The sequence below is a fragment of the Meriones unguiculatus genome, chromosome 5 (genome assembly GCF_030254825.1).
Source record: "Meriones unguiculatus strain TT.TT164.6M chromosome 5, Bangor_MerUng_6.1, whole genome shotgun sequence".
NCBI classification, from domain to species: Eukaryota; Metazoa; Chordata; class Mammalia; order Rodentia; family Muridae; genus Meriones; species Meriones unguiculatus.
The window spans coordinates 29,890,415-29,903,576 of NC_083353.1; the positions used below are offsets into that span (position 1 = coordinate 29,890,415).

At 40.7% G+C, this 13,162-nt stretch overlaps 1 protein-coding gene across 3 annotated transcripts in view; it reads left to right on the plus strand.

Annotated features, from left to right (window-relative positions):
- Nucleotides 1-2,971: 2,971 nt before the first annotated feature.
- Nucleotides 2,972-13,162, plus strand: part of Arb2a (ARB2 cotranscriptional regulator A) — a 449,141-nt gene continuing 438,950 nt past the window's right edge. For 2 of the 3 annotated variants that reach the window (XM_060383605.1, XM_060383607.1), the window contains exon 1: nucleotides 2,974-3,144. The gene's annotated coding sequence lies outside the window, so the exon portion shown is untranslated. Of the gene's footprint in view, nucleotides 3,145-13,162 lie in introns of all 3 variants that reach the window. The other variant, XM_060383606.1, reaches the window with a different exon arrangement.

A 13,162-nucleotide genomic window follows, 5' to 3' on the forward strand; every position in this document is an offset into this window, starting at 1 on the left:
AAACAGAGCCCAGCATGGAGTGATAGGAAGCCACAGTCAAACAGGTGAAGGAAATGAATAGGATTAACATAGTAAAAATGGCCAACCTACTAAAAGCAATCTACAGATTACAATGCAATTTCCATCAAAATACCAACACAATTCTTTACAGACCTTGGAAGAAAAATTCTCAATTTTAAATGTAAAAACAGAAAACCCAGAAAAGCTAAAATAACCCTGTATAATAAAAGAACTTCTGGAGGTATCTCTATCCCTGATCTGATCTCAAGCTGTACTATAGAGCAACAGTAAAAAAAAACTGCATGGTACTGGCATAGAAACAGACTGGAGAATCAATGGCATCTAACTGAAGACCCGGAAATAAACCCACACACCTACCTGATTTTTGACAAAAATGCCAAAACCATACAAAAGATGGAAAAATGATAGCATCTTCAATAAATGGTGCTGGTCTAACTGGATGTCTACATGTAGAAAAATGCAAATAAATCCATACTTATCGCCATGCACAGAAAGAAATCCAAGTGGTTCAAAGACCTCAACATAAAACCAGACACACTAAATCTGTGAGAAGAAAAAGTGGGGAACAGCCTAGAACTCATTGGCACAGGAGACAACTTCCTGAACAGAACACTAATAGCACAGGCTCTAAGAGCAACAATCAGTAAATGGGACCTCATGAAACTGAAAAGCTTCTGTAAAGCAAAGGACACTCATCAGAACAAAACGACTGCCTACAGACTGGGAAAGGATCTTCACCAACCCTGTATCTGACAGAGGGCTAATATCTGGAATATAAAGAACTAAAGAAGTTAAAAAGCAACAAATCAAGTAATCCAATTAAAAAATGGGGAACAGAGCTAAAGAGAGAATTGTCTGTAGAGGAATATTGAATGGCAGAGAAACACTTAAAGAAATGCTCGACATCCTTAGTCATCAGGAAAATGCAAATCAAAACTACCCTGAGAGTCCACCCTACACCCATCAGAATGGCTAAGATCAAAAACTCAAGTGACAATACATGCTGGAGAGGATGTGGAGAAAGAGGAACCCTCTTCCATTGCTGGTGGGAATGTAAACTTGAACAAACACTTTGGGAATCAATTTGGCACTATCTGAGAAAATTGGGACTTGTGCTACCTCAAGACTCAGCTATACTACTCCTGAGCATGTATCTAAAAATGGTCCACCATATAACAAGGACATTTGTTCAACCATGTTCATAGCGGCTCTATTCATAATAGCCAGAATCTGGAAACAGCCTGGATGTCCCTCAATGGAGGAATGGATACAGAAATTGTGGTACATTTACACAATGGAGTACTACTCAGCAAGTAAAAAACAAGGATATCATGAAATTTGCAGGCAAATGAATGGAACTAGAAAAGATCATCCTAAGTGAGGTAACGTAGAACCAGAAAACATGTGTGGTATATACTCACTTACATACGGATTTTAGCCATATAATATAGGATAGACATACTAAAATCTACGGATTTAAAGAAGCTAAACAACAAGGAGGACCCTAGGGAAGATGCTTAATTCTAGGACAGCAAACAAGATAGACACTGGAAGTGGTAGAAGAAAGGGAACAGGATGGGAGCCTACTATAGATATCCTGTAAAAGAGTCCAACCAGCAGGGGATTGAAGGAGATGCAGTGACTCACTGCCAAACTTTGGACAGAGTGCAGGGGAATCTTATGGAAGAAGGAAGATATAGAAAGACCTGGAGGTGACAGAAGCCACAAAAGGAGACCAACAAAGCCAAAAAATCTGGGCCCAAGGGGACCTGCAGAAACTGATGCATCAACCAAGTACCATGCGTAGAGAGGACTTAGACCCCCTGCTCAGATGTAGCTCATTGGCAGCTCAGTCTTTATGTGAGTTCTCTAGTAAGGGGTGCAGGGTCTATCTCTGACATGAACTAGGTTGCCTGCTCTTTGACCACCTCCCCTTGGTGGGGTACCATAACTAGGCCACAGAGAAAGAGGAGCCAGCAGTCCTAATGAGAGCTGATAGCTATGGTCAGAGAGTAGAGGAGGAGGACCTCCACATCAGTGGATTACAGGAGGAGAATGGGGTGCGGGGAAAGGAAAAAAGGTGAGGCAGGGAGGAGATGAGGGAGAGGTTTACAATCTGGATACAAAGTGAATAAATTGTAAAATAATAATAATAATAATAATAATAATAATAAAATAAAGCTAGACAAGATAAAAATATAAATTTTGAAAAAGGAAAAAAAAAAGACAAGATAAAGTAATTGCTTTCATACAGGTGGCATTTTAGTGGATCATGGCACACTGCCAGTGAATCACGTTGCCCTTTCTTTGTTTAGAAGGAAGCAGGAAATGAGATATAAAAGTACAGATTGTGGGAGTGAGGTATAGTATACTTTAAAAAATTCTGGACTTTTCTCTCTGAAAATATTATAAAGTAAGTTTGCTAGCTGCCAGCCTTCCCTCTGGTCAGCAGTAGCTCCGAGCACTCTGTGTCCAGTAAGGGATTTGGACTTCATTGGCAAAATGATAGCAAAACAAAACAAACCCAAACATAAAAACTTAAAACCACTTGCACCTAGTGCTCACCCCTAATCTACCCTAAGAGAAGCATATTTCAAGCCTGTCTTGGAAAAACAGAACACCAGTACACTGCTTATCTGAGCAGCTGTCTTTAGCTTGTTAGCATTAATTTCCTGTCTGATATTTGTGGTAAATGCAATGTTTCAAACCCAGGTCTCTTGTCTCATTTTGAATATTATGGGCGGGGGGAAGCCACATAAACCAAGAACGGGCATGAGGAATTCGCTTAAGGCCAGCCTCACAGGGTGTAATGAAGTTACTCTTGCAGACCAGGCTTTAGGATGGCCATGAGCAACAAGGGTTTCCTAGACCCTCCAGCGCCTCAGGCTCATACACGGAGATTTGCCCCGCCCATTTCCGGGTTGCTGGAGCCGCGGCCGTCGCGTGCGTAATGACGTTAAGTCCCCCTGCAGACCCCGGAAGTGCAACTCCAACTTGGTGGGGGCGCGGATCCCGAGAGGGAAAGTCGGAGCGGAGACGAGAGAGAGAGTTCGCCCTGCGAGCTGGTAGGCCACGCCTCCTCCTGTCTAGACCCGTAGCCGAGCCGCCGCGGACGGAGCTCAGGTAGGAGGACAGCGCTGCCAGCCTCCGCGCCCGCCGCGGGCCGAGACCCAGGAGGGGCCGGCCTGGCTGGGGCTCGGGCGGGATGCTGGCCCCGGGTTCCCGACTGTCAGGCACGCAGCCTCTCCCGGCCACTTCTTTGACCTGTGTCCAAGACCTGGCGGAAGGCCTGCCTCCACCTGCCTTGTCCACTCCCCAGGCAGGAGGAGCACGTGTGTCCTGGGGTGGCTAGCTTTGTGTCAGAGCCCATGAGGCTCTGGTTGTCACCTTACTGTATGGCAGTTGTCTGCTTGAAGTTGTTTTTTTATTTGTTCGTTTTTATACAAAAAGTGTTCGCCGCTAAAGCTTTGGCACGCATTCGTCTCAACATTAATGTGTACTTATAAAATGCCTTCAAAACTTGTATGGTGTGAACGTTAGTAGGATGCTTACATTCTCCTCTAAGTTACTTATATTTGAAAGCAGGCTTTTTTCTCCTCTATCACGTGCTTCTCGTTTTTCAAAGTGTTTATCCTTTGGGGCAAGTAACTTCTAAGTGTGTTTAGGTTGCATTTTAAAACCGTGTCCATTTTCTCCAAATCTTTAAAAAAAAATGAAGTTGTAGCAGGAAGGTTACGTGCTTTGGATCTGCCACTGCCTTGTTTTATTTGTTCTTAAATAGGTGCAGTGTGGTGATGCGCTAAAGGTTCATGGTTTTGTTTTTGCTTTAAAGCACTGTCAAAAGTATTCTGTTTGTCATTATTCTCAGATACCCTTATTCATTCTGAAACTGAGTCTGAAACTAACTCTTTCAGGAGCTAAATTTGGGTTTCATTGTCAGTGCTGGAACCGGGTGTACTGTAAAACTTTTCTACTTTTGCACTAGGAGTCTGGTCCCTTTAACCATCCTAGGGATGAGAATTGAAGGGCTGGCTGGAATGGTTTTTGGCTTCCACTACAGCATCATTTCTAAATGAAAGAACAGTATCCAGATCAAGAGGAAATTAGAATTTAGAAAGCTGTGAGCATCAATCTATTCATTCATCTAGCTGTATCGGCTACCCACCTTCAGTATGTGTCCTATGTTCAGAGAAGATAGTAGTGGAAGAAACAGATAAGTCCTGTGCTGCTGTTGCTTTTATTCTAGTGGGTGGAGAGCAATCCATAGCAAATGCATGAAAAAACAAAAACAAAAACACCGAGAAGGCTCGTGAGAAAAATGAAGCAAGTTGAGAGTGCTGTGGGAGGGAAGATGGGCAGGCTCAGTCCTCTCTGCTAAAGAGGTTGTTGAGCAGAGATTCAGTGAGGGACTGGGCTCTGCAGTTATGGGGCATGGTTTATGTGAATGCAGAGTAGCTGAGGTAGAAATGCAGTTGTTATCACTTGGAATAGTAAAGGTACAGGGGTTAAGAGTTTAGAGAATGAATATTCAGTGGTTTGTTATATTTATGAGAGGTCGTATTTATTCACACCAGCTTAGCTTTGTGAGGAGTATCCAGGGTCAGTACACAGTAAAGGTATGTCCATGCTCTTTACTGAGAAATAACTAATCACCAACCTTTGTCAGTTAATATAATGAGTTGTGGCCCTTTGCTTTTGCTAGATTGGGTTTGGCCAGTAGTGGTAATAGTTAATGAATACTTCCTTCTTCTGTACCAAGCTTATCATTATAGAAAAATGCATGTAGCATAAAATATTTTAATAATTTCAATATGTTGATAATTTATTTTTCCTAGTGAAGCTCCATACCTTTTAAACACTAGCTCCTCATTGCCAACTACCCTTAGCCCCTAGCAACAAAGGAGCTTCTCTCTTTGTCTATGACTCTGACCCCTGTGGACATAGCATATGAGTGCACTTATACAGCATTTGTCCTTTTGTGACTGGCTTATTTAAATTAGGATAATGTCCCCAAGTTTAAACTCTTTTATTGCATATGTCAGAAAGTCCTTCCTTTAAAAGCTGAATATAAGCCATGTGTGGTGGCGAACACCTGCAATCCCAACACTCTGGGAGGCAGAGGCAGGTGGATCTCTGAGTTTTCAAGGCCAGCCTGGTCAACAAAGTGAGTTCAGGACAGCCAAGGCTACCCAGAGAAGCCCTGTTTCAGAACAACAAACAAACAAACCAAATCCCTCCAGCCTTTTCCCCAAGAACCCAAAAGCTGAAAATAATACTCACTGTATAAATGTATCTGTGGACACTTGGGTTACTTTTACTTTTTGGTTACTGCAAATGCTGCTGCTGTGCATGTAAACATGTTTGATTTATTTTCATTTCTTCTGGTTATATATCCTTAAATGAAACTGTTTGATTGCATGGTAATTTGGAATAGTTTATATCTTGAATGTTCATATCTTAATGTTTGGTCCTTAGAGAAATTCTGGGGAAAAAGAAGGAGGTTTTTCCATGACCGAGGGCTTGACCTTAAAGAGGATAGTGGGACTTTAGCCCCTCCTCCCCCCTTTGCTTCTGCTTCTTGACTAAGAAGTGAAGTTGTCCCTGCCGGGTGCTCCTTTCTGCTCCCACCATAACGTGCTCCCTGCCACAGGTACAACAGGAATAGGGGGAACAAAAAATGAACGGAAACCCCTAAAATTGTGAGCCCAAGTAAATCTTTTCTCTTTATATGTTGATTACCTTAATATTTGTTATAGTAACAGCTGGCTAACATGTAATTCTGTTTGTAAGTTTTTAAAGAATTGCCATACTGTTTACCACAGTGACTACCCGATTTTTATTTCCCATCAGCAGTGCACAGGGTTCTAATTTCTCCATAGTGTTGTGATTATTTCTCTACATGAAACCATTAAAAATAATTGCTGTACTCATAACTATATATCTATATGCAATATGTCTATATACTATCTGTAGTTTTGATCCACAGTCCTATGATAATTGGTGATGTTAAATATTTTTTTCCTGTGCCTTTTGGCCACTGATGTATCTTCTAGTTTTTGAAATTGTCTTTGTAGTCAATGCTGGCTTCAAACTCATGATTCTTCTGCCACAGCCACATACATACTGAAATCATAGGCTTGAAGGTGTGGCAACCAGTCCCAGCTTTTTTGGGTATTTGTGATACTAGGGATTGAACTAGGATGTTATACATGCTAGACAAGTGCTGTAGCACTGAGCTATGTCTCAAGCTTGTTTATTTAAGATCTGATTTTAATAAAACTTTCTGAGATTTATTTGTGAAATTTGTAAGTATAGGGTTGCCTTTTAAGACGACAAATATGATGTGTTTTCTTTCCTTTTAATTCCAAAGTTCTGTAGTAGTAAAAATCCTCAGATGACTGTAGGCTAGGTATCTACAATCACCCCATGCTTAGAAATTAAACAAAAACAAAGCTGTTAAGTCCATTTTGCATAACAAACAAAACTTTCAGTATCAGATTATGACTAAAACAGGTCAGAGAAACCAAAGATCTCCCTGCTTCCTTTGTTGTTTTATTCTTTAATTGAAAGGAGAAGGCATATCGATTGGCTGGCTGTACCTGTGGAGCAGACCTCCTTTGTTTGCCAGCTCAGAAGAGAAGGAAACAGAAGGCAAAGTGATGAAGAGTAAAGATAGGTTGGGTAGCAACAAAGCAGTGTGATGTGACTAGAAAGACAGTGACAAAGGAGATCAGTAATAATAATAGACAGTGAGTGCCATGACTGACAGCTTGAGGACCCAACAGCCAAGTAATGAGAATAATATAGATCCACAGATTGGAAGGGGATGTGGAAGAGGGTGAGAGTGCAAATCCCCAATCACTTCTCAGCATGTGGTTCAGAAGCAAAACACGTGGCTCTCAGTAATTCAGGGAGACTTGCTATTTCAAGTAATATGTTTCCTTTTTTTATTTTTTTTATTTTTTTATTTTTTTGTTTGAGATAGAGTTTTTCCTATAGCCTTGACTGTCCTGGACTCCTTTTGTAGACCAGGCTGGCCTTAAACTCAAAGTGATTTGCCTGCCTCTGCCTCCCTGAGTGCTAGGATTAAAGGCATGTGCCACCACACATGTCTATGTATTTCAATTTATGTGGTTCAGTAGCCATTGTTTGGGAGGTGTGAGCTATGTATGGCCCTGCAGAATACGCTAAGTTATCAAGACTATACAATGTATGATTTCTGTTCCTATGACAGAGATTAGCTGACTGCAGTTTTGTTTTGTTTTTCCTTTAGACAAGTCTCTCATTATGTAACTATGGCTGGCCTGGAAGCTTTGTAGACCAGGCTGGACTCAAACTATACCTGCCTCTGCCTCCCCAAATCTAGGATTAAAGGCATGAACTACCATGTTAGCCATTAAAATATTTTTACATATAATGTTTAATATTAAAAGAAGTAGAATGCCTGAATGTCCACTAGGTTACAGGAACATTTTATTTTTTTATATATCGGACTTTTCATATACAAACATCATTTATTAAAAAAATAATTTGCAGACATACATTTTTTTGGTTTTTTTTTTAAATTTTTCATCAATTACACTTTATTCATTCTGCATCCCCCCATAAGCCCCTCCCTCCTCCCCTCCCAATCCCACCCTCCCACCTCCCTCTGCATGCATGCCACTCCCCAAGTCCACTGATAGGGGAGGTTCTCCTCTCCTTTCTGATCTTAGTCTATTAGTTCACATCAAAAGTGGCTGCATTGTCCTCTACTATGGCCTGGTAAGGCTGCTCCCCCCCAGGGGGGGGTGATCAAAGAGCAGGCCAATCAGATTATGTCAGAGGCAGTCCCTCTTCCCATTACTATGTAACCCAATTGGACTCTGAACTGCCCTGGGCTACATCTGTGCAGGGGTTCTGGGTTATCTCTATGAATAGACCTTGGTTGGAGTATGAGTCTCTGGGAAGTTCCCTGTGTTCAAATTTTCTTGTTCTGTTGCTCTCCTTGTGGAGACCCTGTCCTCTCCAGCTCTTACTATTTCCCAGTTCTTACCTAAAATTCCATTCACTCTGCCCAACAGTTGCCCATCAGGCTCAGCATCTGCTTTGATAGTCTGTAGGGCAGAGGCTTTCAGAGGCCCTCTGTGGTAGGTTCCTAGGTTGTTTCCTATTTTCTTCTTCTTCTGATGTCCATCCTCTTTGCCTTTCCGGATGGGGATTGGACATTTTAGTTAGGGTCCTCTCTCTTGCTTGGTTTCTTTAGATGCACAGGTTTTAGTGGGTTTGTCCTATGTTGTATGTCTATATGAGTGAGTATATACCATGTGTGTCTTTTTGCTTCTGGGACAACTCACTCAGGATGATCCTTTCCAGATCCCACCATTTACCTGCAGATTTCATGATTTCCTTATTTTTCATTGCTGAGTAATATTCCATTGTGTAGATGTACCACAATTTCTGCATCCATTCTTCAGTTGAGGGGCATCTGGGTTGTTTCCAGCTTCTGGCTATTACAAATAAAGCTGCTACAAACATGGTTGAGCAAATGTCCTTTTTGTGTACTTGAGCCTCTTTTGGATATATGCCCAGGAGTGGTATGGCTGGATTTTGAGGAAGCGCTATTCCTAGTTGTCTGAGAAAGCGCCAGATTGATTTCCAGAGTGGTTGTACAAGTTTACATTCCCACCAGCAGTGGAGAAGGGTTCCCCTTTCTCCACAACCTCTCCAGCATGTGTTGTCACTTGAGTTTTTGATCTTGGCCATTCTGATGGGTGTAAGGTGAAATCTCAGGGTTGTTTTGATTTGCATTTCCCTAATGGCTAGTGAGGTTGAGCATTTCTTTAAGTGCTTCTCTGTCATTCAGTATTCCTCTACAGAGAATTCTCTGTTTAGCTCTGTTCCCCATTTTTTAAGTGGATTACTTGGTTTGCTGCTTTTCAGCTTCTTTAGTTCTTTATATATACTGGATATGAGTCCTCTGTCAGATAAAGGGTTGGTGAAGATTCTTTCCCAATCTGTAGGCGGTCGCTTTGTTTTGATGACGGTGGCAGACATACATTTTTAAATTCTTACAGTTATAAAGTTCATTTAAGTCAATGATTTTTTTTTCTGTAGTTTATATAATGAATGAAAAAATTATGCCATAATTTTTCTTATTATTTTTGGCTACCTGAAATTTATTGCTTTGCTACATGAGGTGACATATGATTGACTTGCTTAAGGCGTGGAAGGTAAATTACAAATAAATTAGAGATAGCAGCACTGCATTGCTTTCTCTATGTTGTTGTTCCCTCCTTTTTTTGGAAGCACTTTGATCTGCAATGTGTGCAATAGATTTTGTTTCAGAGAAGATATTACTGCCAGCACAGATCACCAGAGCAACAGCATTTACTGTATATACACCTCTTCGTGGCAGGTTTCATCTTTTGCTTAAGTACAGTGTTGAGTCATCATACGTGTAGTTTTGATTTACTCAGAGTTTATAGGGATGATAAGAAGACCCAGCCTGTGGTTGTGGCCTTGGAAATCTCTTTAATAACACTTAAAAACCATGATCACAACCAGCATATAACAGTATAACTGCAAACCATTGTGGGAGATAAGTAGCATTCCTATCTTCTTCCAATCACATTGCCATCATAATCGATCAGTTATAAGAAAGCAGAAAGAGAGATACTATATATGGCTCAACAATCAAAAGAGCGAAGGCATGCAGACTCTTTTCTTCTGTATAACAAAGCTTAGCTATATTTACCTTGTATAGAAGCTGGGATTGTGGCCACAATTATAATCCCAAATGAGATCATTTAAAAGTGATAAAAGATTGATTGGCTGCTAGTCAGAAGCCATGTTGCTTTCAATAACTTCATTTTTCTTGATATCACTTATTTTTATACTGAGGAAAATTTCTCAATACTAACTTCAATTTGGAAATTACGTTAACCCATTTGGTTTACCTTTGATGTAATTGCGATGCTTTTTTCTTAAATGGTCATATCCAGAAAGTTGTGGAGTTTACAACCGATGAGACCAGGCAGATTGAAGACATTCAGATAGAAAAGAAAGGATTGGCTGACCAGGCTCAGGCTTGTCTCAAAAGAGAATAGGCCAGACTGATGACCAGAGCTTCATCTCTGGAACCCATGGTGGAAGGAGAGAACTGACTCCCCAGAAGTGTCCTCTGAACACCATATTTGCGCCTTAGCACATGTGTTCCCATGCACGCACATATGTACACATGGAGTTCTTTCTTTAGACAGTGATTAGCTGCCTGCCTAAAGCTCTCCTAGAACTGCTTTGTAGTTCAGGCTAGGACTGGAGGTGTGCCTGTCATTGTATTTTCTTTTAATACATTCATTCATTTATTCATTCACTTTGTTTTTTTGAGACATGGTTTCTCTGTCCTGGACTCACTTTGTAGGCAAGGCTGGCTTTGAACTCATAGAGATCCAACTGCCTCTGCCTGTCAGAGTTCTGGGATCACAGACATGTGCCATGGCACCCAGCTATATTTTTACTTTTGAGGCAAGGTAGCTCAGCCTAGCCTCACTGAACTCACTGCGTAGCTGAGGATGAGTGTGACTTCTGACCCTCCTGCTTCTACCTCTGTGGTATGCAGTGCTGGCCACACCCAGAGTTTCTTGACTATCAGGCAAACTATCTACCAACTGAGCTATATACCCAGTTGTATTTTTTCTTTTTCATTTATTCTTCTCTCATGTATGATGTCCCGACCACCGTTTCCCCTTCCTCTTCTCCTACGAGTCCCATCTCCCACCTCGTCTTTACCTGTACATCCACTTCTCTGTTTCTCTTCAGAAAAGGGTAGGCTTCCCAGGGACAGCAACCTGGCAGATCAAGTTACAGTAAGACTAGGCATGTCCCCTTATATTAAGGCAGGACATGGCAACTTAGTAGGAGGAAAGGGGTCCCAAAATCAGGCAAAAGAGTTAGAGACAGCCCCTTCCCCCACTGTTAGGAGTGACACAAGAACACCCATACCATTATTGCCCGTACCATTGTCTGTCTGTCTGTCTGTCTATCTATCTATCTATCTATCTATCTATCTATCTATCTATCTATCTATCTAAGACAGTGTTTCTCTGTGTAGCCTTGGCTCTCCTGAACTCTCTTTGTAGATCAGGCTGGCCTCAACTTCACAGTGATATGCCTGCCTCTGCCTCCCGGAGTGCTGGGACCAAAGGTTTGCACCACGATGCCTGGCTCCATTGTATTTTTAGAGAATTCAATTTATCTGATCTTACAGGTTTGCAGATACCAAGATTTTTTTTAAAGGACAAACGTACCTCACACCTCACCCAGCTTCTCAGGAGAATGCGGCAAGAGAATCACAAGTTTGAAACCAGGCTTAGCAATGTTGTGAGACTGTCTCAAAAGAGATAGTTTTAAAAAGGGAAGTGGATGCAGCTTGGTGGTAGAGCATTTTCTTAATATGTGTGTGTCCCTGGTATTAGTTGATGGTACCACAACAAACAAAAGTTTATGTAAGACAGAGCTTAAAAGTTGAGGGACCTTAGGATATCAAATTTACATTTTATAAATTGTTTTCTATGTAATTTAAGTAAAAAAATCAATGAATTCGATCTGAAAATAAAGACATTGCTGCTTCACGAGGCTTTCATTCTACATGTCAGTCCTGGGACAGGTTGTGTCTCTGGGCTGAACTGTGTGTTCCAATTGGTCATGTTCCCTGCTGTTGAGACTGTGTGAGATTATGGACACAGGTTCTCACTTCCTGAATTTACTGCCAACTCCCCAATTCTCATAGCATTCAACATTTTGATTCCCATATCGTTCAAATTTTAGCATGATTACTGTTTATCTTTATATTTCTGTGGTTCTGACACACCTCTTCTTGTTCCTTTTATATACTTCCAGTGTTTTCAGTTTGGTCCTGGGTGCAGACTCTGTCCTCCGTCCTCCAGTGTCTCCCTTTTCCTCTTGTCTATACTTTGAATTCTGGTCTGAACTCTAGGCTTTGTTCTAGAACCAACAAAATTGATTGGCTGTGAGAGCCTTTCATTCTAGCATCAGAACACTCTACAAATTGGTTCCCTACTCTTGCCGGGTTATTGAGTGCTTTATTTTATAGATGGTCAGTATATTAAGCCACTTTGTACTGATGTATCTGACAGGTGGCTTTGATCAGAGTACTATTTAAAACCAGGAAATCATCCTTTTGAGACTGAGTGATGGCAATGCTTTAATTTTTATGTGCATTATGAATACTATAAGAACTGCTAAGAAATTGGATATTTCAGGTTTATTATTGAAAATAAACTGTTTAAACCAAGCTTATTTATTCTGAATATTTTCCTTAACAAGAAACTTGTGTAATTATTTTTATCAAAACAAGCATATGTGTTTATGTTTTTAACTCTTTTAATTAAAAATGTAAGTTTTCTTACTCCCATTTTCATTCTGTTTCTTCTTAAAATGAATAAGATTTTCAGCTAGGTCAACTCATTACTGAAAAACAACAAATTTTATACTAATTTTTATTGTTTGTTTTGAAATCCAAAGGATGTTTAAGATAACATTTCTGTTTTAGCAAATTTAAAGGAGCCTCCTTCCTTGCATGGGACATAAATTACCGTTGAATTGGAAAATCACTAGGCAATTCAGTGCTGATGAGAACTAATGAATCTGGAAGCCTAAGTGACATTCACTAGTTCATTAAGGATTTAAATATATGTTGCCTATTGCTGTGTAATAAATTAGCCCCAAATTTAGCAGCTTAAAGCAAAAGCCTTTGTCATGTCACACAGTGTCCCAGTGTCAGAAATTTAGGAACCTTTTTAGCTGGGAAGCTCTGCATTAAAACCTCTGATGAGATGAAGATATCATCCAGGGCTTTGCTTGTATATAATTTGGGTCTGAAGGATCTACCTACTCACTCACGTGGCTGTTGGCAGGAAGCCTCATTCAACATGTAGTTCTGATAGTGCTGGTCACAACATGGCTTTTCCAACCCTTCTTAAATAAGAAAGAGAAGAAGGGAAGAGGAGAAGAGGGGAGGAGAGGAGAGGTGAGGAAAAAAGGGAGGTATAGATGGATGTAGAGAGGGGATATCCCATATGAACATGGTGAACTTTTGTAATGTAAATCAAAGCCATTACTCAGTTCTGTTGCAGATATG